At 43.7% G+C, this 26,704-nt stretch overlaps 1 pseudogene; it reads right to left on the bottom strand.

Moving 5' to 3' along the window:
- Window positions 1–1,243: 1,243 nt before the first annotated feature.
- Window positions 1,244–18,200, bottom strand: LOC128893225 (optomotor-blind protein-like; annotated as a pseudogene).
- Window positions 18,201–26,704: the final 8,504 nt, after the last annotated feature.

The following is a 26,704-nucleotide window of genomic DNA, read 5'->3' on the forward strand; positions in this document are numbered from 1 at the left end:
CGTCTCGGAGCCGAGTTTCTAGCGGAGTGAACTTGGTTGGTAAACAACTGAAGATTCGCGTTAAAGTTTCAAACAAAACCCTTCCAGAAAGTAGAAAGGCTGAAGACCTGGAGAAGTGGATTTCACGACACTAGATGGAACTATGACTCGCGGTAGCATTCGATAGCGTTAAGAAAAAGCTACCAGGGTTGATCCAGGCGATGATCTGACTTTTCCAAGCTTAGAAATACAAAGAGTATCACCTGGTAACGCTGAGGGTGCAATAAAACAATTGATACTAAGCGATCGAAATAGTAGAGTGAGAATAGCCAATCCCTAAACGTCACAATAGCAAATTCGATAGCTCACGAGTCTTACAGCCTTGAATCCTACAGCTCTGAGTCCCTATATTGGGTTCCTATATACTAGGACCTTTTTCCAGCTCGTTTTCACTTCTAAGCGACCAAAATCCACGGCTGAATTCGCGAACGAGTTTAACCGGGTCCGTGGAGCGATTTCCTGCGGTTTGGCGGGACCCGCTGACTTCTCGTGTTTCGCTCACAGCCCGTCATTTTTCTCACGGCTCTTGCCTTACCGCGTTCCTCGCGATAGAAGGCAACGCGACTCGCTACGATTAATCCACCGAAATCGCGACGCATTACCAAACGTCATGTTCGAGTGTGCTCCGCGCGCTTAACTAGGGGAACCGCAGAGTCCGTCGTTTAGCCTGTCCGCGCACAGCGGAGACCGCAGCGGCAATTCCCACTTCCGTTTCGCTTGATCAGCTCGAGATATTCGAGCGATCAGCGAATCAACCTCGCGAGATCAACGTTTCGACGAGATCGGAGCTTCGCACGACGCAGGAAAGAGCTACCGGGGTTGGTTCAAGTGAGGTTTTGGGATTTCTAAGAAGAAGGGATGTAAGCTGAACGTTGCAGTAATAGGGATTGAACTATAAGCGGAGGTATTCGAATCTAGGTAAACGTTTCGACGAAGGAGCGCTACGTCTAGCTTCTACGACTTAAAAAAAGCTACTATAGAGTGTCCAAGTGACGATTCTGCATTTCCGAACTCGAGAACCTGGTGAATACGACCTGGACACTCAAAGGATGTACCAACAAAGGTAAACAAGCACAGCTGGTCTAGGTGACAATTGCTCATGTTCAAGCTGAAGAACATAATGAATATGACTTGGTCCGCTGACAGAGTCGATGAGTAAGTAAACCTCATCGAATGATTATGGTTTAACGAAGATTGTTGACACTTACCGGCCGCTTTTCGTGATCACCATCTCCGTGCCAAGCTTGTGGAATTTCTCCCAGAGCTCCTTGCCCTCGAGGGTGACCTTGGGATCGTCCACCACACCGTCATCTTCTGGAGGTGGCATGAGGGCAGGATGAGGCCCCGCGAGCGGGTGATGAGGTGCCAGGGGATGTGGCGACGCGTGAAGCATCCCCGGGGGTAGGTGAGGCCTGAGTGGCCTCATAGCTGGTCCACCAGGACCACCCTGATGATGGTGGTGCAATGCTGCCGCTGCTGCCGCTAAAACGGCCGCTTCTTCGGGGGTATGTGGTCCCAGGCCTAAACCTGAAACGAATATTTCAAACAATCGTTACTTAACTGTCTTCTCTGATAAATCCCTACTTCATTCATTCTTCGGCTAACCTAACTAATAATCACTCATTTTTACCGGATGACTTCATCTATACAGTTGAGTAATCTTTGACAGCTATTTTGAAAAGGACGCGACAATTGGAACTATCATATGTTATTAATTCTATAATGATTGAAACGTTAACATTGTGTCATATTATTCTACATTTTTTGTTTGCGACAAACTGGAGAACGTGATTAAACACCCCACCCTGAGTGTAAAATAAATAAATTTCAACTAATTTAATTTTCATATTCACTGCTAACACAAAACAAGATTAATAATTGTAGAGTATGATTTTGGTGACGAATGCATGGATGACAACAACCTGAGTCGTGAAAGAAGAGTTTTTGGACTGTGCGAAAGTTTGAAGTGTGACTGAAAAATAAACGCATGGAATCGAGCGAATGTTTAGGTTAAGGGAGCGACTAAATGATAAAAGTGTTAGGTTAGGAAGATATACCTGAACGAATGCTAGAGTTTTAGTTTTAAATGGGAGAGCGAAGCGAACAGATCTGCGATAGTCAAAGTGTCAAACTGTGTGTGTGTGACTAACAGCGTTATTTTAGTTTATACTTATACAGAAAAATAGTTTAACTATAATCCTGCATCCCATTGTAGCAATAATACCATCATTGCCATTATCAAATAAAATCATACATAATAAACTGACGATGAACTCAAATGAAATTGAAAAACAAAAAACTGCGAGTTACTTATACGTAGATAAATTTCCATTGTTGATTGTGCGAAGTGGCGAAAAATTTATTAGTCAAATTGTGCTCTTTAAAAATTCCCGCTGAAAATCGAACGGTAATTGATAATATTCGATCGCAGTGGGCGAGCTCCTTAATTAAAATATTATTGGCGTTTAATTGCGTATGAATTAAAATTGGCACAACAAAAATAACGGCAACGTATCAATTTTCACGTTGTTATAAACACACGGCTCAAACAGTGAAATTGGATAACAATAGAGTGAAATAAAGTCATCGCTGAAAATTATTACAGAGCGGTGAACGATTCAATTATTCCTATTTTAAAATTGCGAACACTATAGTTCAGTAATTCAGAAAATTCAGAATAATACATACTACTGCAACAACCGTGAACTAATAATTATTATTTTCAACTAACCTGTAAATTAATCATCACTTGACACACATGTCACAACGAACAGCCAAGAATCGAATTATTATTAATTGCAACTATAATTACAGTTCAACGATCCAACGAAGGTTAGTTAGTCGATCGTCGCACTCGTAATTCGCCAAATACACACAGTGGGTGTAGAAAGTATTCGTACACCGATCAATTTCCAAAAAGACTATGTAAAATTGTAATTTATTAACTTATTTTTTATAAACAATGACATTCTACATATTTCTCGGAAATTTCTAGAATAGATAGATTACAAAAAAGTAGCTATTTATGTAAGTTGCGAAATTAATAAGAAAAATACTATTAATCGATAGAAATATTGAAGCAATAAGTATTCGCACAACTGTTTAATTTTTAAAACTTGATTAAAAACAAAAGAAATTTACATTAATTTATACGTATTAGGTGAACCGGAAAATAATGTCGTTTTTGCAATTTTAAATACTTGTTTATCGTTCATCAGCTCATTGATTTTTATCGATCTGGCATTGGCAATTTGCACAGTAGATGACAAAAGGCTATTGATAACAGTAGCGATTATACAATTAATAATTAAAAATAGAAATTTATAAAAAATTTGTTCGAATTTAATGTAAAAAAAAAACGACATTACTTTCCAGTCCACCTAATATATAATACTTCCTTCGTGGGATTTCCTTTTGATTTTATCATTATTGCAACTCTTCTAAGCGTTAAATTAACTAAATTATTAGTTATTCGAAGTGGAATCTTCTTCAATTCTTGTATTAGAGCCATTTTTAAAAGTACTTTACTGAAAATTTGATGTTTACTAATTCGTACGGAGCCATTTTTAAAAGTACTTTACTGAAAATTTGATGTTTACTAATTCGTACGGAGCAATAAACTAATGTGTTTACGTTACGAACTCTACTGTAAATGGTTCGAATCGAATGGTAAGAATCGTACAAATACTTATTGCTTCTATACGTTTACCCACTTCTCGCATTCTTTTGTTAATTTCACAAATTATATTAACTAGTAAATGTTGTTCGGACCACATCTATCTTGGGGACTTCCAAGAATGTGTAAAATATTATTGATTATAAAAGAAAGGAGTTAATAAACTACAACTTCACACAAAAGTATTTTTGCGAAATTGATCGGTGCACGAATACATTCTACACCCACTGTAATATTAATCACATAGTAAACATTTAACCACAGGAAAATGCAAATTGTTTCGTCTTAACCTTCAAGACGCGCGGTTATTGTTGTGCGCGCACCGATCCAGACTGCGATCGAAATCTCGAAAACAGATCGTTCCGCGTATCGATAATTCTCGCGTCACTGCTCGAGCGCCACACGTCAGTCAGTCGTCAACCGTGACGCTCGTGCGTGTTCCTTGCGTCGAATGAATTAATTCGATAATTCTCGGTCGATATTATACGCGTTTCACAGTGTTCGGTGTGTTTTGTGTTGAATTAGGTGTCAAGACAATCGACAAGACTCAGAAGCTACGTGCTGTCATTGACTCGAAACATCTCAGGATCGAAGCTTCAATTTTTCCAAGGCGTGCGTTACAGATCGAGCTAACCCCTTAATGGCGTCGATATCGTCGTAGAATCGAATCGATCAACTCCACGCTAACAATTGGACAGTACAGATTGCTCTGTTGACCCTCAGAACGCGTCAGTTCTATTCTTAAGGTGGTGTGTTTGTTTGTATCAAGAATAGTGCAGCCAACTCGTGCTTTCCAACGCAACCATCGAGAGAAAGAAGCGCGAAGACAAGGACAGGCTATATAGCAGACAAAGTTTCGAACTTCGCCAAGCGTGGTGAGGTTAGGATTGAACGGTAGAAGTAACGAGAATTTACCACCGAGCTTGCAAACTGTCAGTGGATCTTCTATCGCGAACTTTAAACGCCTGTCTTCCTTCCGATATCCATTGATCTCGTCGATTCTCGTACTTTGAAGACCGAATCCGTATTTTGGCAGAATCGATTGCGATATAATTCGTGAGGCTTCGACTGGAACTGGCATCTTCGATCGAGGTGAGTTTATTTATCTAACGAGCCACTGTTTCTGTGGTAAATTGTATTTTATTCTATTGAAATGTTCTTTTTCCTGTGTGTTATTTGTGCTGCGAATGTCTACACTGAATTAGTTACTATTGCAATATTTGTTGAATGCTATCGAAGCAAACTTTAATTAAATCTTGAACAAAATTCGACTAAATATCACGCAATCGTTAATTGGTCTGGTCAATAGAGCAATTAATGGAAACGTCTGTGTTATTTTTGGTTCTGGGTCACGATAATGTTTGTCCGCGGAGCAAATTTTATTTATTATTCCAGCATACAAATGCACCAACCGTATCTGCGTAAAATCCTCGTAAATTCGGCGGCTTCCCTTTCAAGTCCCTCGGCTAAATTGAGGATCAATAACCACCATCAATTAAGATAAGGCTGGATGATGCGAGATCAACTTTCCCGAATTCCGGGTCGGCAACGTTCGCTTTTTAGTCCCGCAGCTGTCGTATTTAAATTATTATTTCAATTAACAAAATCGCAATTTACCAGCCGTTCTTAACTTTGCCTTAAGAATTTTCCCACAGAATTTTTGCTCGGACCTATTCGGTTTTTACAATATTACAAAAACTTCTTCTTAATTCTTGAGAGGAAATTACTTGAATACATTAGCGATTCCTTTATTTGTGAAATTAAAATCTCTTTCCGTAAAACAATTCTTTTGGTCGCACACAATGAATTTAATAAAAATTCTAATAAATCCTGTAACATCTTTAATTTCAATTTAAGCCTACTTCAAATTACTTCTTTCAGAAAATTTTATTTTAATTCTCACTGAACCATCAAACGTTTTCCTTTAGATTCAAGGAGTTAATTGTTTGTTCAGTAAGTTTCGTTCCCACGTATCCAGCCGCTTAGCATTTTTACCCGTGAAATAATCATTCGTAATGATGCAAATCACGATTATATTATTTATGACTAATGATGTAGTTAATAGGTAACGGCACGGACACGGCTTCTGGTATTTTCTTTCTATTTCGATCAATTGCCGGGTGCGTGGCTTGGGAAAAAAATGCGAGAACCTGTTGCCACGTTAATGACTTCATGATTGTTATCAAACAAAGTCTGCGCGAGCCGATCATTAAATCGATATCGTTCATCTGTCTCGTATTTCTCTGTATCCGCAGCCGTTTCGCTTCGATTCCTTCGCGTTTTCATCGACAATGCTGATCGTTTTTATTTCCTCTATCAAACTTTCCGACCCTTTTGCTCGCTCTTAAATATTATTCGAATGCTGAATAAATTGTGATAGTATATCTAGTATTAATATTGTTATCTGTGGTCTGTTCTAATATTATTGTGGAAGAAAACTAACCACCTCATTTTCATAATAAATAGCAAACATCTATAACAATTTCACACGTTTTGTGTACTAATAGGTTACATCCGTTTAAAAAAAAAAAATAAATGAATAATTTCAGTGAATCGTTTTTGTGTTCAATTACTGGAATAGCAAATTTTTGAATAACAATATGTATTCGTGTGCGCATGTATTAAAATAATATTAAAATAAATTACTATTTTTACCGAGCGAAGTAAAGAGTATTGGATAAATGAATATTATTGGACGATAATATTCCATAAATAAGCGTAAATAAATGACAATTGTTTTCAGCCCAAAAATCGCTAACTCACATTTGCGTTCTTTACGAATATCGTTCCACCGCTAGTAATGTTACCAATTATTGTATTTATTTTATCTACAAAATAAACTAATTCCAATTTAAACGTTCGCCAAGTAATCAGTGACGGAGTGTATCGATGCTAATCCACATCCCAATTGTTTAAACATACGAATGAAAATTCATAGAGCTTGTCAAGTCTCTGAGTTTTTCGTGCAAGGATTGAATAGGAAATTTTTAACATATTTATTTATACGGTACTTGAAACTCGTTCGTTACGTAACTTTGAAAAATAATAATCGTATATCTATACATTTTTTTGGAAATGGATTTCGTTGAAAATATACGCGTATTCGCAAACGTATATCGACAAATTTAATAAATAAATTAATCAGAATAATTGCTATAAAAAATTGATTATTTTTAAGAATGAAAGAATTTCGTTTTCTTAATGACTGAAATTTTCAGAGGTGTGACGACCATTTATCGTCTGAATCAGTTTCAATTTACGAACCACTTGTTGGCTCGGTGATTTTTGTTATTTTACTTTGCATTAAAAATACAGATGGAAAGCGATTCTACGAACCAAAATAAAACGAAAATGTTGAGTAAAATTTTTGGATACGTCGTTTCCTGTATAATCGAATTTCAAAATTGCCGTGCCCTAAACGGACTTGGAGTCGATTTTACAGAAAAACGGTGCCTCGTACGAAAAAATTGTATCCCTCGATTTTAATTCATTTTCTCTTGTAGGATTACGTTGTTTTTACCCTTCGTGCGCCCCGCGCGTTTTCGAACTCGATTTTCTCGAGAAGTACGACTCCAACGTAAAAAATTCTCTGGGTACTTTCGACGTGTTTTTTCTCAAACTTTCGTTTGGCGTATGAGAATACCCTGCTTCGTTTTCTCCGGGACCAAGGGTTACGCGGTTGGCGACACGCTGCGAATTTCGAATACACACGGCGAACGTTGTGTCATGCCCTTGGCAAGATTAATCGTCGCGAAGCTGCGGTCAGTTGGCTGACAGCCCGACTAGAAAATGAAGGCACTCGAAAAATGACTGTGAAAGGCGACAAAACAGTAACGAATCGCTCGTTCTCCCTGACGTATCGATGGAAAATCGCTACTGTAAACTGCTTTCCTCAAGAGTCTGTTTCTATGAAGAACTTTTCTGGCTTTATATTAGGTTGTTCCAAAAGTTTCTTCCATTTCATTAATAAGTAATACATACACGATATTTTATGTTTAATGTTACATTGTACAATTGCATACAATTCATTTTGCTTCATTACTGTTACAACGTTAACATCTAAGAAATTAGGTTGTCTATTTGTATAAACATTGCCATACAAAATAATTGAGTGCAAGTCACGGAAGAAACTTTTGAGACAACCTAATATTAAAGAAATTTATAGAATCTCTTTGAAAACGTGTGACTTCGAGAGGAATCGAAAATGGCGGCAACAGTTCTTTCTAACTTTGTTTATTTTTCTTGAACCTACTCCCTTGATTTGAAATCTAGAGGAGACGTGAAGGTCAGCTTTGTTTATTTTTCTTTAATCTAACCTCTTCTGTAAGTGGATGCATAGAGGTTATTCGAAGGTCAGGTGTCCCAAATATCCACTTCTCTTGGAGAACGCGCTAGAGATCTATCAAACGGCGTAGGCTCGCGATCCCGACAGGCGTGAACACTGAATCTTTATTTATACGTAGGAATCCCCGTTCTTCAGAAAATTGCAGCAAGTTTGCATTCGCTGGTAACGTTCCCGTCCCCGAGTATCCCGCGACGTGCAAAGAATACTCGACAAAGAGTCGCAAGAGGCTTCAGCGAAGGCAAACGGGCACAAAGGCTCGTCCGAAACCGCGGAAACTTTATTGGCGCGTTCCGATTACGCGCTTTTGTCGAGCCGAGTAGCCTCCAGCGAGAACGCTACAAGATCTTCGTCGTTTCGCCATTCGACTCAGGCGAGGTCTTCTTTGAATCGTCACGCCTCAATCGTGGCACCGAGAATCGTAGTGTAAGTACGGAAAAAGTGAAAAGTGGAGCTTACCATGACCCTCCCACTTTGTCGAGATGTGTAACTCGATTTTTTATTTTATAATTGCGGTACTATTATTCTCACCCCCTCTGTTGGAAGCCCGAAATTCACGAATAAAAATTGTTTATTTATTTTTTATTGGTTTCGTTATAATACTACTTTAATTAATTCCAAATTATACATCGATGGCGCGAGAGAATTACAAAAATTATTATTAATAATCTTGGTTAGTTCAACGAGGATTAAAATCGTTCGCTTTATTTAATGCAACTGTAGCTTGAATTATAGCGAGTTAACGATGCCTGGATCGCAAGAAGTTGTTCTGGAAGGAATAGAAGAAAGTCACCGTGGAAGCGGGCTCGAAGAGTCCAGCTGCACCTTGGAATGGCTCGTCGAGACGCGTTGAGAGACAACTCGTGTCAACGGGCGCGGTGAATTAATTCATCATTGAAGCTAACGAAGGGAATAGCTAGTTGCAGCGGATGAGGTGGACGCGTGTAATAATGAGATGTCAGATAAGAGCCGGCTGAAAATCCGTTTCATCGCAGTCCGATTCGCTTTTTCACGCTGCCAGCCTGACGCGGCGATGTTCCTCGCTGATCTCGGAGGATAGCCGCGCGTCCGCTCGAAAACGAGCAAGAAATCGAGCTTGACAGGACGATGACGGAGTATTTGCAAATTTCTGACGATGAAGAGATACTTGTGGAACTTCTAAGTGTCAGCAAAAATGATCTAATCGTTACATTTCACTTTGTACAATTTTGGAACACCTTGGAATGCCCATAGACCTGTGATTTCTGAAAAATAACTAGAAAAACTTAACAATTTTTCCTATATATCATTGAAATTTTCAAAATATCTGACTCTCAAATGACCTACGTCAAGTGTGTAACGCTTTGCCAGTGATGAACAGTCTTGGAATGTTTCTAATACTTTATTTGGTCTTAAAATTATACTTCTCTATAGCTAAATCGTCCGCCATTTTAGAACATTCGATGCTTCTAGCGAGATCCGAGGTCTGGCTGTGTAATACAGTGTTCGATCAAGCGTCCACGCAGTATTTTTCCCAATTATGTGATTATTCTAAGACTTAGAATCTAAGTCTTTACTGTTCGAGAGCAACATCGTCGAGATTCTAGGCTGCAAGAATTACGCTCTGCATTGTTTAAGCGTCGACAAATCTTTGCTAAAATATGGAGTACCTTCCAACATGGGAGATGTCCGATTAGAGTATAAAAGGATGCGTCTGATCTACAAGCTCGAGTCACTTTCCAATTTTATTCCGAAAAACAAATCCATTTTGGAACGATCAATCCTTAAGTAGCAACGGTGTTCGATAACAATATTTTCCACTAAGAGGTTCTACTTTCCAAGTGTCATCCAGTGTCTGTTAAAAAGCAGAGGAACAAAGGCTCTTGGCATCAATATCCAGTGACACGTACACACTAGAACACAATTCTTCGCATCTAAGAGTCTTCAAAACTGTGTTGAAAACACTTTCTAGGAACCACAATCTTTATCGTGACAGAAAAACTGACTATCCTCATCCACCATTCCAAGTACACAAGTGTCACTTTCCGAAGCTCTTCAGACATCTATCGCAACACTGCCTAAGAAACGAAGTCCCTCAACATCCACAGACTGCTGAATTCCCTATCCTCGTTCACCTGATCTCAAACGACACCAAAATGGACTCAAGTGGCTAGCCATCCTCAAAGACTCAATCCTCCCCATCGACCACCAGATGTCACACCGCGTCGTAATCCAGTCGCACCTGGGTCACACTTTTCCTGGACAGTTCCCAGCGTTTCCCTAGACAAGCCGCGTCCGTTCGCCGATGGAACAATGACCACGCGTCGTGGAAACGATATGGCGTTGCTCGTTTAGCGCGAGAGATATGCCAGATCGATTGCGTTATCGCCACCAGAGCTGTGATGTATCGCCGACGCGCGGCCAGGATTTTTCCTACGAGCAGCGCTATAACTACGTTCACGATCTTATCGTCTTTCCTGCGTTATTGTAGCCATTGCCCAATGGGACACTGCCTTTTGCTCAACCGACCCCTAAGTAACGGATATCGATCACCGAAGTTAGAAAACGGTGCTTCAGCGTGTGATATTCGCGTCGATTCTTCGAATGTTGAAGTTGAACTTTGAAAAAGTTCCGACTAAGAAGGGAAAAAGGGACTGCTGAGGTCTATGGTCTCTCAGCAATTTCTGATAATGATTCCAGAGATTGGAAAGGTTAAAGAAGACTTTATTTATCAGCTAGGAGGCTCTGTTGATGTTGTGACCTATAATTCTGAAGTCTAGAGCCTCCCATACTGTTCTGTCAATATTATGCTTACTGCAATAACTTCCAACATTGTTCAGAACCACTACTGAGACGGCTAAAGCACTACACGAAGATTCTTCCATCAATATTTAACAGTTTTGGAATAACCATCAGGTTCTTAGGTTCTAAGCTAGTCGAAGGGATTGTCCGCCCCGGCAGTCCGTCTGTTTATTTTTAAACGAAGGCTAGAAGGCGATTCCGGCTGCTAATTAATCCTCGCACTAACGACCTTTTTCGTTTCACCTCGTTACATGAAATTTATCACGGCTCTCATCAGGAACTCGGCAACTCGTCGAAAAGTTTCTGTGCAGAATTGTTCGCAACTTCAGCCCAGTCGCTCGCAACTTCGTTCGTAAAAACATGGCGAACTCTTCGCCAAAGAAATTCACTACGGATTCTTCGCACTTTTCGTTTCGTTACGATTAACTTCGATCGATAAAAAGAAAGGAAATGTAAATATCGAGCTGAACGCAGTGGAATTGTCACGATATGATACTCCTTTAGGCTTCGATAGCTACTTAACCCTCCATCAACAATTTTCTTAATTAAATTTCCTTCAAACTTCACGTCTCCAGGTCAAAACCTCCAAGTGTGTCACAAAAATATCTTCATTTTTAATCTGATTTTCAACTGACCGCTTCACTAGGTAATCAATCCTCATCAGTCTTCGTTCTACCAGACGCAGCTCGTCGCCACTGACGGTTCTTCGAATCATAGCGCAAACTATCGCTGGGAAACGATTAATTTGACGATTCGGCGACAACCTATAGCGCTAAGAGTCGACAAATGAGGTAATTAAACGGATCTAATTAGCGGCGGTTTATCGACAGCCAGATTAACAATGTCCGTTCAGGGCAATCGGGGGTTGCGCGACGCATCGGTGAACGCGCTCGCGTGCGCGCGAACAAAAGCCACGCTTTTGCCAGATTTTTCCCGTCGGGTGTGCCGTGCAAGACAGACAAACAGACAGACGCCTGTTCCCGCGAAAAATCACCGCGCTTCCGGTGGACAATGGCACCGCGCCAAGATAACGAGCAGGGTACGTGTTCGCGAGGATTTTGGTGCTTTAAGCAATCTCGATGGCGTCTTTGAATCACTTGGAATTTTTGGAAAAATTCTGAACATATTTATTGACGAGGAAAGGCCTGACATTTTATTTTAATTGGGATAGTAAAAATGTTTGGACAAAGATGATTAAATGTAGGTGATTCATAACTTCAGAAAAATGTTAATCGGAAAATTCAGAGCCTCGTATTTTTCTCAAATTTTTCTGAAGTTCGCGTGAACGGATACCGAGCACTCCAATTTTTATACTTTTATTTTTTTTAAATTAACAGCCGATAAAACATCTTTCTGTCTGCTCAGCACGAATTTATAAAGGAATTTTGGATCGCGTCTCTTTATACTTTATATGTCAATCAACGGCTAATGGAGAGAAGAATTAGCTCGCAGATCGCGGCGAATTAATGAAATTTCCTACAATTTTAATTTAGTTACCCCGTCGATTCGTGCGCGGTAAAGAGAGCTTTTACTTTAATTTTATTTTAATTGGTTGCCACCGGGAGAGCACACGCGATGGCAGAATTGATGAATTTTCCCTCGACCTTCATTCGATTTCGCCAGATCGCGAGTTTACAGGTTTAATTCTATTTTAATTGCTACTTGGCGCGAAGAACTGCGGGATTAACGAATTAACGTAAAACGTGAACTATGCAAAATAGCTCCCGTTTGGATGTTAAAGGAATTATCAGCCGGCGCTCGCGATGGGGGCATTAATGGACCTTCCTTTATATTCAGTTTCACTGGTAATTGGTTCGAAGAACCGAGGGGCCTCTCGTGGCGAAATTAACGATTCCTCTTTCAATTTTAATCATTATTTAGCGCGTCGGGGATTCGAGTTCGTTATCGCGCGATCAACGGGTTTTCTTACAATTTTGATCGTACGAGTGAAACGCGCACAGAAACGCTGGCTAGCAATCGAGGTTTTTACGATTTTGCTTTTGAAATTGAGTTTAATTTCCCCGTTAACGATTTCGAGTCTGCATCGATTCCCAATGGCTTCGAGATGACATTTTGAGAAGAATCTCATTAATTCTGACGCGTATGAAGGTAACGTGATTGTTAAGGGATATATTAAGAATGTTATCGGTGATAACTGCGGACTGGAACCTTCGAATGTCCGCCATTTTCCAACTTACAACGAGGAAAAACGTTACACCAAGTTTGAATATTGAAAAGTACGAGGTCCTGCTGCTTTGATATGTGGGGAAATCAAAATGGAAGACTATAAGTAGCCAGAAATAGAACAATCACCGGAATTCTACGTTAATTTTAGTTTATGTGCCTATTAAAAATTGAGGACATGTTTAATTCAGTGTAGAGTAAAATTGACAGCCCTTATATCACCCTGTAATACGCTTCTGGACTCTCAATCAACAATTTTTAATTTGTTATAGGTAAGAGGACACTTGGCTGATGATACATTTACAAGATTCAAGATTACAACATCAACAGCTCACTAATTAATCGATATATGAATCGTTACTCCCCATAAAATGTGATCTAGCAGTGCCTTAAAAAATTGGATGACTTTTAATGCATCTCGAACCAAGATCCTAAAACTCTGAGAAGTGCATCTACCTACAAAACAGAAGCCAGCGACGTTTCACAACAGTTGTGCGGTCTAAAACTTGCTCAACTTTATCAATAGTATACGAGTCGCTAACTACACCAACAGATAAATCATAGTAGTCAATAAAATCCGGTCCATCAGTAAGCAGTTTGCCGATGTTGGCTTCATCCAGGGATCCACCGTCTCTATCATATGAACCCTAAACCAGCATCTGACCTCAACGTCGTCAACCGCCCACACACGCTAACTAGCCAACAGATAAATCATCCCATGGATTCCCCATAAAATTCAATCGACGCGGAGAGCAACCAGGCACCGCCAGCGAGGCATCTAACAACGTCGTTGCAAAGATTGACAGGCGTACAGGCGGCCAAGTGAAAACACATGCCCGCAAACGTTAACAAACCGATCCAACGGCAACGTCGATTCGGAAAACGAATGTATCTTGCCATCTAAGCGGATGAATAAACGATGAAACGGTTTTCTCACGTGCCGGGCGTAGATCTTCCCTGGACGATCGCTGCGAGCGTCATCGCTACCCGCCGGGCTTTCCAGTAACGATACGTGCTCTGCGCTCGCGAAAACCGGAGAAAGTGAACGCAAAACGAATCAACCAAATGTTTCTAAACGGCGGCTACCGCCGAAATAAGCGTCAGAACGCGGATATCGGTTTGCGCAAACGCGTAACAAGTTCACCGCTGTCGCTCGTAAAAGTGACCCGCGGATACAGTAATTAAATACCGGCCGATTTTTCTACCAGCGAAGCTCTTTTTCACCGCGGCCTGCCCGAGGAATTCCTGATCGGAGAACCTGGCGGAACGATGCTTGAACTGGCTAAGGCAACGAACACCCGATCACTGCTGTTTTTTGGTGTAACAGAGACTCCCAGACGACTCTGACGCGGCAATTGACGACTTCTACAAGGACTTCTGGAAGATTCATGGGGATTCTGAGGAATTGCTGGGGAATACGACTCGAATGGGGACCTTGGTGGCTTGATTCTGACGATTTTTGAGGTGATGATGACTGGTAATCTTCAGAATTGTAATTTGGTTTCTCAAAGAACCAATGATTTTACTGAGGTCACAGAAGATATCTGATATTGACTAAATCCTCAGTAAATCCTCAGAAGTTCAACTTGGTTTCCCAAAGAACCAACAATTTCATTAAGATACTTAAACTCTCTAATATACTAGTTACTCAACGTTGAATCATAGACTTGGACTCTCTGAAAACACGAACGGCTCCTCGAATTTACTAAATCCGCACAGAAGAAACTTGATATCTCAAGAAACAACGATGTTGTCAACGCAACAGAAGTTCTTTTTACGCTTTGGTAACTCTGTCTCGGTGGGTTGTAATCCGAACAGCAAGTTTTTGAACATTTGCAACAACTCCGCGGACCTTCTAGACCTCAACTTCGATCACAGTCGCGAACTCGCGTTTTTGCGTGACCCGTTCCGCCAGCGTTGAGTCAAGTTTTTCGATTTCTACTTCGAGAGACTTGTTTACCCAATTTCAACAAAAACGAACGCCCCGGTGTTTTCGAAAACAACGATTTAACGAGGATTGGCTGTTTCTTTCGGGGATACCGTATCGCCGGTACGCTGAATCCTAAACCAAACACTCGTGGAGCCGAGTTTACATGTGAATATGACCACTACGATCACTTAACGTCCAGATTCACAGGTTTCATTGAAGTTCCACGAGCCTACGTGGCCGTAACACGCGCTACAACTGGTTGAGGACGCCGTTCGTAGCCAAAACAGGATATTTATCTGATCTTGTGACTCTGCCGCGAATAAGTAGCGCTTTATGACAGTTTTTGAACTCGCTTATCTATATAAAACCTGTTTTACTAGGAAAGAAGACTTGGGTATCTAATCTCTTCTACCCCTTATTATAACGTATACTGTCTGGAGAGACTTTGTATTCCGAAATTTACCTGAATTCGCAAATACGTTCAGTATTTTGAAGAGTAATTCATTTCTTGGCGATGTTGTCTCTACTATCCAGCCTATTTCCGGTCTGGAAAAGATACTGTATGAGATAGTTTCTCTAATTTGAATTCTGGTTGATCCGAAACAGAAGCCTAAATCGTCTAATTCACCAATTGTGGACTTGTTTCCAGGAAGTGAAAGGTTACAAGCCTCGTGCGACACGATATAGTGTGTTCAGTGACAAATAATTGTGAGTCCCAGTATAGAAGAATATGTGAATAAGTTTGTGACTGTATATCAAGATGAACGTTAACCTCAGTTCCCTACTAGATGCTGTTAAACCATAAATATTGCCTAGCAGTGGTCTCTCTGGATACTCTAAGCACTGTTTCTCGTCTAGGCACTTTGCTCTGCAAGGTTCATGAGCAAATTTTAATTATTCACCATCGACACCCTATGAAACGGACCTATCCACCCTTCAGAAAGAGATTTTTCAACGGACGGAAGCTCTACAGAAACAGGATTTTCAGCCCTAATACCTCTCATCGGTGGAACACAATGCTTCGATACACTTCATCCGAAAACTGGCCACTAGCGATCTAGGGAATCTTAGACGCAGACACGGCACTCATATGATTTCCATCTATCCTTCATCAGAAACGGATACTGTAACAAGTTAAGACCCGTACCGCAACACCGTTTATCGGGCACACTTCGGTGAAAACTGTCCACTGGTGATAACTAACGATCCTAATCTTTCGTCAACGCACTGACCCCTAGCCGCGAGTACACGACACTCGGAGGATCTTCGTGACTAGGATAAGAACACAGTTCGCTCACCTGGTGGCGTGATGCCGTGTGGGTTCAGATGCGGGTGATGATGCGCGCGACTGAGGATTCCTTTTCCTTGTAGATGATGCGCCGTCGGACCAGGCGAGCTGGTCGCCGGCAAGTGGGCCGCCGGATTGTAGAATCCGGCCGCTGCCAGGGTGGCAGCGCTGAAGTAGCTGGCCACGACTACTGCCGAGGACGGATGCGACAATTCCCTCTGGCTGAGCAACGGCGGCGGCGTTTCCGGTGCCGCGGCTGGACTACCAGGTCCTCCTGGTGGCGGTGAGGCGCTTCCTTGCGACGACGAACCGCCCAAAATCGGCGGATGAGTGTTGGCCGCGGTCAACAACGAGGAGACGCTGAAGTCCGTCGGTCGTGGGGCTGCTGGAGCCGGCAGGTGGCCGCCGGATATGTGTCCGTTGGGGTTGCTGGACGGTGTCCCAGCGATCGACGTTGGGAAGGGCGAGTGCTGATTCAGAGCCGTCGCTGACGCGGGGTACGCCATCCCAGGCCCCCCCCGCCTCGGCCCTCGGCCCCGTGTTCGCACCCTCGACCACGTTAGCCTCCAATTCTCGTCTACGCCGTTGACCTTCTATGTCCTTCGCGGAGGAGTCCACCTCCTCCTCCACCACCTCCTCGACCCGTGATCGCTGCTGCAGCGCGGAGGGTTGCGGAGTGCTGGCGCAGTGGGTACCCCTGCACGCTGTGTCTTGTTCGAATCTCATCGAGACGGGCGAGTGTGCCGAGTCGCGCGAGATTCCTCTTCGAGTGACTCAAACCGAGGGACTCTATAACCTAACTGACGCACTGTCTGTCCACTAATCGCGACACTTCAGGCCGCTACAATCGCGTCTCTCGTGTCCGTTGTCTCTATCACTGGCTAGCTGACCCGTCCACCTATTAACTGTTCGGTTGATTCTCGGACATGTTTGGGAAGCGTCGCTCCGGCCCGCTCAGGAGCGGATTCCGCGGTCCTGGCTACGTTCTCGTAGCTCCCACTGGGATCTCTCGGTCGCCTCAAGCACCGTCGCGAGCCGTCCAGACGACATATCGTGCGTCGCGACGGTCTTGCTACGCGACGAACCTCTCGGCTCCCAGGAACAGCACTCTCTGTAAACACCCGGTCCACCAGCACCGTAAGCACACTTAATTCAATCAACGAAGACACACTGTGGGCCGTCGAGCTCTTCAACGAGCCGGTGGATTTTTCGGACGAGCCTGCTAGAGATGAAGCACTTAACGGGATAGTAGTTATCCTGCGGTTCACTGTTCACTGACGTGCACTAGGTCCGCGGGAAGTTCCTCCCAGCGCACGCTGATCACCTCACTGCCGAATCCGGTTTCGTTGGCGCGACGGGGGTACGCGACGACGCGGGAGAAGCTGGCGAGCAAGAGCGCACCGGTTCGAGCGGCGTCCGACGGCCGGACGACGCCGAGGACAGTTCAGCAAGCGTATATCCGCACGTGAAAATCAGACGACAAAAAGGCAAGAGAGAGGGCTCTACGGCTTGGCTCAGCAGCGAACCTCGGCTGGGGCTGGAGAGCGGACGAAAGGTGTTACTTGGGTGGCGCCGCGATGGTCACTGAGCAGCGCTAGGATTGACACCTCCTCTGGGGGCTCACCCCCACACCTCCCGCGGAGGTGTTGGTGTGCTAAAGTCCTCGTCCGGATTCAGGGCGTGTGTACGCGCGTCTACGTGTACGCGGACGCTCGCGTGTGCGTGTATACAGACGAGCGGAGTGTGCCTGCGCCGCCGAACGGACGCGGGAGGCGTGAATGCTGGAGGGCAGCGACGCGAAGACTGAGACGGTACAGGGGCTCCTCCTCCCTTCCCCTACGACCCCGAGTGACGCGCGCGGTGGGGGAACTCGCCAGTCGAGCCGTTCTGCGCTGTACGCTCGATGAAGAAGGAAATACGATTACGCGAGCGATAGAAGAGCGTGGACGTAGCAGTCTACTGGCGCCCTTCCACGAACTCCAGCGGGCGATAATGAGCGCTCGTAGCGCGGATTGGCGTTCCGGCGCCAATCCGAGGCGCGTTGCTCTCGACGCCTTTTCCGACGTTCAGCGTTTCTCTTGCACTCTCCGTGTTTCTCTCGTCTATCTCACTTATCCCCTCCACACACTAGGTTCTGCACGACGCTCCGAACGTTCTTCCCTCGATCTCTCTCTCTCTGCCACCACCCCCCACCATCCGGCGTGTAAGGGTGTTAACCGCGAGTACGCCCATTAACACCACCCTCCCCGCGGTCTCTGCTCCGTAGGCGGGGGTACAGTGTGGAGGGGGAAACGCCGATCGACGTTGCTCGAAACTTCGCTGCGAGAACGTTGGCGATTGACACGCTGGATTTTTACCGGTGCTTGCCGAACGACTCGTTTTCCGCGGACGCTTGACGTTGAGGTGTTTAACAAAGAGAATATTTCAGAATTCTCGTGGAAAAATGTCTGAAAGCATTTTTGAGAACGTTATGGTGAAAGTCTTGATCTTTTAAAAATTGGGAGAGTTTCTATAGTATAGTAAGAAAACGTAGTGTATCATTTCCACCGTGTTTCACTCGAGTTTGATCAATTTATGCTTTATGTTTCGAATTTTTTATCAATATCATGAGAGAAATATGAAGTTCGAAGTATTTTATATTTTAAAGATTCCAAGGCTTGGAGTCTTAAATGAAAATCATGTTGATTTGAATAGAATCAATACATCTAAATGTTTACGTAAAGGGAAGCTACATTTTCTTACCAAAATGGACAATACTTTGTCTTAAAAGCAGTATTTGTTATAGTATCAATTTTTCACACTATTCCAGTGATACATTGAGCGCATATATTTAGAGTTTAAATTAATCGCGTGAGTCGTAGCCGCGTAACCGCGTTTAAATCTTCTTGAACTTGAGACTGGTCGAACTTATAGCGATAACGAAGATTCACCGCAGCCCTGTTTACTCTGCCAGATGGGGAATCCGCGTTCATCCATCGTCAAGCGTTTCGGGGGTGCCCGACGGCCCGTTTTCTCTATTAATCCGGAACGGCACTTCATCAGTCATAATTCAAGCCGATTGGCCGTGTCGAGAGCTGTCCGAGTTTTCCGCGAAAAGCCGAGTGAGAAATTTTCGCGAGCTGTGCCAAAATTCGCGCTAGCCAGCGTCACGAGCGTCACCCCTCCCATCGTTCGCGGTCCCCCTCCTCCGCGCAGCGTCACGGGAATTGACTTGCGCCGCGCGACAGCGAAGGAGAAACCGCTAGCCACGCCCTCTTGCTCCCACCACCGCGGGACTCCCTCCTACGCGCTCTCACGTGACCTCTCCCACCAGATGTCTCGCCGTCAGTCTCGCGGCGTCCCTTCGCCACCTTTCCCCTGCCTGCTCGCGGTTCCGCCCCCCACCGCTGCCAGAGAGAAACCTCACGGTTTTTCGCTACGTCGTCGTGTGGCCCCCTCGTCCTTCGCACCGTCGAGTGTCAGCGAGACGCCCAACGCGTCACAGTGTTGCCAAATCCGCGAGAGCTTTTCCACCGGCGAGACCGAGCCACTGTGATTTCCAGAAACACTTTCTGCGAAAGCTGGCTCTGGGAAATTGGCGATCCTTTTACTTGCTTTGGCCAGTTCTTCGAGACGAACAGATCGCAAGAGTAACTTTTGTTGTAGAATTTTTAAATGTAGAATTTATTGGAGAATCGTTAACTTTCGGGAGAGTACGAGGACAGTGTTTCGGTTAGTTGTTCCAAGATCCAATTTTATTTTTATTATTGTGTTGGAACAGAAATTACATAGTCGCTCAAATTTTTCTATAAATACAATACTACTTTTTCGCAAAAAAGATTTCTATGTTCTGGACAAAGTCCACCAAAGTTGAAAATATCTAAATTACCGCAACAGTACTTAACAGTCCATTTTAGTACCACCTTGGAAGTCCTTTCACCTCATCGACAATGCGATCGATAAATGAAACTCTTCAAGACGGAAGAAGTTTCTCAATAGGGTTTTCCATCGCAGTCTATAAAATTTAAGCTTGAAATGACGTCTCTATTAACGGGCAGGGTCTCGTAACCAATTTTTTCCCACTAAATCTTGCAGAACGTCTTAGACAAATTTACTTCGACGTCATTCTTTCTCGAACCCCATTACCCACGAAAAATATCTCCATTCAACAAGTTTTAATCCAGGCTGCCTTCCCGAGGAAAGTGGTCGAATCCGATGAATTACAGTTTCTAACATTCAAATTGATACGACTTAATTTATCAAGCATCATCTGGCCTTTATTAGAATTTACCACATGGTTGATTGTTCATTTTATTCTATTTTAAATTATATTTTGTTTCATTTTACATATTTATATCATTTCTGCTCAATAAGTGTTTAATTTTGAAAGCAGGGAAATCATTTTGTTTATATTTAAGCTTCGATGATGATTTCCCATTGAGCGTGTTGGGTTAACTTCGTCGACGACCTGTTCGCGGATTTCCACGCGGATCAAGATAATTCCGCGATGTGAACTCGCGCGATCAGCCGCGATTAACAAGCGTTAACGTCTGGCTGCCTAGCGTGTGCTCTCAAAGACATACCTGGAAGTAATATAGTTTCGATACTCGGCCTCAGAATATTCGCTGCGGCTGTAACAGACTCTGAATGCGCATTGCGATCGCGCTGGTGTAAATAGAGACGACCACAGTTACGATCAATTCTGCCAGTTTTCAACGTTTCGATGCTCGACGCCGTTTATTGTCGTCAATGATAGCCAATTTTCACTCGAATAATAAATAACAAATATAAACACGGTGCAATCATTGGTATATGTCAATATTAAATAAAACAACTAAAATCTCGTCGTTTTAAAAACCAGAGAATGTACGATTTTTATAATTTGTGTTATGGAGATGTTTTGTTTTATTGCCACAGCCGTTTTTATGTACTGTTTGTAATAGAGAAAACATTGGCTTCGATCTTCTTCTTCTATTACATTTCAACAAATTTGTATTCAAGGTTCATGGTAGCGTCTCCTCGCATTGGTCAGTTATTACTTATTATTATTACTACAAGTGCCGCGAATTGCCCCCCCAGAGTGTGCATATTAATGTGTATTGTCAGCTGTCGTGTGTCTGCTAGACAGCCACGAGCGACAACAAACGGGAATTGCTTCCGAGGCAGCGAGGACACCCGTACCTACATAAGTGCATACGTGTTCTGCTCGCTACGTTGCATTAATTATTGACAAAAAATGTCTTGACATATTCTGATACACCTGGGGGTATCGATGGATCAATACCGAACACAGGGACGAAATTACCCTCCGTCGTATAATTTACTATGTCGCTGACAGTGTCCGCGGATCCTCGTGATCCTTCATTACAAAATTATTCTTAGTGCCACGGTACATTCTGGGAAAGACTAGGTTTGGTTTAATTTTTAAGCAATTCTTAAATTGAAAATGGCTACAATTCTCAATTATTATGAACATTTATGTCTCACATTTTGGAGAAAACTAAAAGCATAGTTAGTTGAGTAAATAGAGTACTGAAAGCAAGAATGTTCATTTTTACAAGAGCAATTGACGGACAGATAGCTAATTGGCACATACCCTCGCCGAAAAAGCGACGAAGAAAGGAGAAGTATCGTGAAAGTTTTCCTTCCTTTCGCAAGCGAGGAACGAATTCACCTTGCACGATGATATTTGATACGTAGGATGAAAGGTTCCTGTTTCAGGCTTCCTTTTTGATCGTGTAACACTTAGGATCAGCTTCTCTGCCCTCAGCCACGGCGTACTTTTGAATTCTGCGAATTACTCTTCAAATAGTTGCAAACTTCTCGGCGAGAGTAGCAACAAGCTGCTGCGCTCGGCTGTTAGGTATATACCTCTCTCTTAAGCCGTTTACACGCTCGAGAAAGAGCACCATAATGCGATCCCGACTTGTGACATCGAAAATGTAACGGCGGAGTGGAATTTTATTCTGGGACATTTCGTAACTTTCGTGCGCATTCCTCAATGACAAACAACGGTGTTCCGTATCCTCATGAAACTTCGTTACAACCACCTACGTGGCTTTATCTGTTTCGCGAAGAGACGTTCTCTGGGAAATTTATACTCGACTAGACTCATTTCTTTGTACAATATTTGTGCAAGCACGCATGTGACTTCATTTGCTTATTCACTTCATGTATTTATCGAATTGTATTTAGATTAAAATTAATTGTACGTTATTGAATTATACGCAATTTCATTAAATTGTATTCAATTGCGGTTATAAATGATGGATAGCGTTCGTTGGTGTACTGTGAGACGTGCACTCTATAAATAAGACACGTCATTCTTGAAACAGTCAATTGAGAAGATCACTTCAGGGTCAATCTCCACGGGACATCGTCGGTAGCTGCTACAACTTCAAAATGAACATTATTGATAATTAATTATACTATTAAACGACTCGCCAGAACAAAGTGCAACACAACAAGTAGATAGAAAGGCAGAAAACATTGTCAACGATTGAATACACTGTCAAAACCGAAATAATCAGTAGGAATTGCATTGGGAGTGGCTGTTCTTGATGAATGACAGTGCATCGTAAGATATATGACTAAACAAGATGCATCATTTCTGATATGGTCACTTAGTACTATCATTTGTAGACCTCATCATTACTGGAAATGATAAATAGCTATTGAAAGTTGAGGATATCCATTATGGACAATTGAAACAGTGTCACTAGACTCACCAAGCAGTATAGTGTACTGTTTTTCGACTCAATAGAACGCATACCATGAGAAAACACAAGAAGTGATACTTAGGACTGATCATTTTGGAAGATGTGCACTTGCAAGCATAAATAAAGCTATCAACAATGAAGTACGAAATGTATGTAATCCTTAGCAGATAACTACATAGTCAGGGGGCTACAAAGTACCCATCAGAACAAGATGGGAAGTAGGTGTTCTTGAACATGGCTTTGTTGTTAATTAACAGTGTAATTCCTTTGAGCCCAACTTCAGTACACTCTAAAAGTCTCGCCAGAGTGAGCCCTATGCTTCCTTAAGACAAAAAGAATCACAGCAAGATTGGAAAAGGTTGTAGCGAACCCTCTAGCTATAATAAATTGAAGACAAACATTATCAGCAATCGAGTACACCATCAGACCCTAGTACAGGGTGTAAGATAGCAATTATCGCCAGTCGAGCACACTGTCGCCAGACTCTACAGGGCACTCACCACAACCGGACACGAGGTATCATACACGAGCCGGTCATTTCGGAAGACGATCGATGCCGGCAGAGCACGACGGAACAGGATGAGAGAGATCCGCGGGCGCGCGGTTGAACGCGCTTCCGACGGGCTGGGGCAAGAGCAAACTTCGTCCTAGAAGGAGCGTCGTGCAAGGTGGGAGCGAGAGGAAATCCAGCCTCGAGGAGGAAAGCGCTTAAAGATAGGGAGAAAAAAAGGAAGGAACCGAGGGATAAGAGGACAAAGAGCGCGCACCGGGGCAGAGAACGCGAGAGAGACGCGTCAGGGGTAGGGAGAGAGAGGTGGTCATAATCGCGCAGACCGCGTCATAATCCGCGACGAAAAACATTTGACGAGCGCGCCTGGCTGGTAAACGGGCAACGCGATGGGGCGTGGCCCAAGCGTAGCGCCGCCCACGTCACCGGTGAGCTTCCCCCACCTGACGCCGAGCGCCGCGGTAGGGGGTTCCCTGTCTCCGTGGAACGCGCGGAATCGCCGGAACCAAGGGTGGGGGAAGTCCGCGAGACGAGGACGGAGACTCGCGCGGCATTCGTCTTGCGACCGCGATCCGAGCAGGACGGAGCGACTAGATGCCGCTTCCTGCCTTCTCTTTCACGCGTGTTTTTTTTGCGCGCCCGTGGCCGTACGTCGACGTGCCACCGGCTATGGACACCTACGGCGCCCGGTACAACCGATGTTCGAACGCCGCGACGAACGCTGGCATCGCGGAGTCCCGATGTGGCGATATTGAGAACTTCTCTGATTAATAAGAGACGCAAAAATTAGATACACAGTGTATAGGGCATGGGTCACATTCTTTGTTTTGAATGAATTTTTTATTGGAAAGTAGTTTTATTTTCATGGTAGTTTTTTACAGAGCTAAACCCATATCAGTTCAATTTTCTTAGGAATTCAATAATAGATGTCCTCGATAATAGAGTCCTCGCACTAGAGTCTCGACATCCAGGATTCTGATCTCCAAAACCTTCACGATAATACTCTATCTTGTCACCTACGTCCAACCCTTAATTGCTTCAGGATGTAGGGATCGAATCTATAACCAATATGAATTTTCAAACACACGTACAGGAACCATAAGCTACCTAGTCCAACAGATCAGAGTATCCACGATCAGCAAGAGAATTGACTCACGGAGGCAAACTTCACGGACTGTCCCCATTGATCGGGCAACGGGGCAGGTGATAGGAGATTAAAGCAGACGCCGTTGAAAGGCGGCGGAGCGGATAAGAGATCGGAGCAGCGTTCGACGATGGCTACTTGGTTTTATTAGGACGCCTAGCCGGAGCCCTGGCTCTGGCCGAGCGGAGATAGTCCGCGCCAGATATTCCGTATTTTCTTGTATAATACGGCCAGCTAAATAAGGAGTTTCCAGGCGACTGGATCCCCTGTGCGCTACGGTCCAACGGCCAATCAGCGTGGACCGATCGGATCGGGAATTTAATGCAGGTAATGATCGCGAGCACGGCTCACGGTGCATGTCCTGGTACGTAATTGTAAGTGCGAGAGCAGGTCCAGTTGTTAACACTTTGCGGAACGGGCGGTACTGATCGCAATCCCGCAATTATCGGCCCACCGTAATCGTTATTGGGAATTGACGACGTACGACGGTCCGCTTCTCGTTGGTCCATTTGTGAACACTTTGTAGATCGTGTAGCGAGGCACGAGAACGAATTCTTGGGAGTTTTCAGGGTGATTGCTTGTCGGAGACTGTATGCACTTCTCAACCTGAAACGTTTGTGTGTGTTGCAGGTGGGACCTCGCTGGCAGTTAAGTGAACTGCAGTTGGATTCGAAATAGGAACGCGAGAATCAGTGACTATCCAGAGGTACGGGTAGACTGGCTAGAGAGACTGCAGTAGAGGAAGCAAACAGATGGCAGATAGGGATTGTCGACATTGGAGCACTCTGTCAGTAGACTCATCAACCAGGGGAGTAGGACTCATCGAGATAGAGGTGACCAGTGGTAATAATATCGCAAGGATCACTGGATTTTTTAAACAGGAGAATAGACGAGACATTAAAGATTGATCACGAGTGAACGCGTCAGTTACCCAGACCGAGTATAATTAGACAGGAGGTAGACATTGCAGACGGTTGAATAGCCTATCGGTGGACTTAACAAAACAGGAGAACAGGTCGGACCGGAACGCGTATGATCAATGGCAATCGTAAGAATCCGTGACTATCCAGAAGTAGAGACATCGCATCTGAGCTACCTATGCAGGCTACACCAGAATAAGCAACCGGATAGAAGGTAGACGCTATCGACGATGGAACGCTGTCCGTAGACACCCAACACCTATCATTGAATCGATCATCCTATCCCCGACGTGTTTCCAGACGGCACAAACGTCGCGTGAATATTCATCAGTCTTCGATTTGTTAATTAACCATTGTCCCGCGCGAAACTCAGCGCGACGTCCCGACGTTTTTGCATGCTGAGTACGAAGGATCCTCTCCAGGTGCGTCGCGATAAATGAACGCAAGAAGCCAAGAAGCCCGAGCCGTTCGAGCGACGGAAACACTTTCAAAGGAAATGCACACCACCGTAGGGAGATTTACGGAGATGATAAAGCGTCGCTGCATGCGCCGGCTCGTTTTTATTGCCCGCCGCGAGAGTAACAAAACGTTTGATCTGCGACGTCGAGTCGCGGATGCACTCGCGGTTGCGACATTGAAAATCTTGCTCAGCGAGATTATTCGAACGCCTCTCGAGTGTGTTTCTAAAGGAAGCCCCATTAGCAACTGCGCCGAGTAATTTCATTACCTGGACATCGTGAGAGTCATCGCTTCAGCATTCCGTAATCTCGCTGTGACGCGTTTCGTTGAGTCGAGAAGGAATTATTTGGAGAGGTAGTTTATTCAACGAGAGTGCAGAACTCTGGCGAGGATGCGGGAGTGTCGTGTCAGTTGTTAATACAAGTGGAATCATCCTTAAAAAGGAGGGAGATCGGGCAACATGGCTACCATAGTGTGATGAGTTTATGAAGTGAAGTGAGTGTGTGAAGTGTAGTGCTGGTGCAAGATGTATAATTGGTAGTTAATTTTTAGAGCAGTTTTGTAGTGACATAATCAAGTGACAAGCTGTTCATAATCACATAGACCAATTCCAACTCTACAATCTTACACACTAACGGCCCCATTCAATGTCCACAAATAAAATCAAACCTCCCCAGGAATAGTGATCTGTCCTCCCAATTCACTTAACGCTGAATTAATCATATCCAACACTAA

Source organism: Hylaeus anthracinus, unplaced genomic scaffold (genome assembly GCF_026225885.1).
Source record: "Hylaeus anthracinus isolate JK02 unplaced genomic scaffold, UHH_iyHylAnth1.0_haploid 27278, whole genome shotgun sequence".
In the NCBI taxonomy this organism is placed as follows: Eukaryota; Metazoa; Arthropoda; class Insecta; order Hymenoptera; family Colletidae; genus Hylaeus; species Hylaeus anthracinus.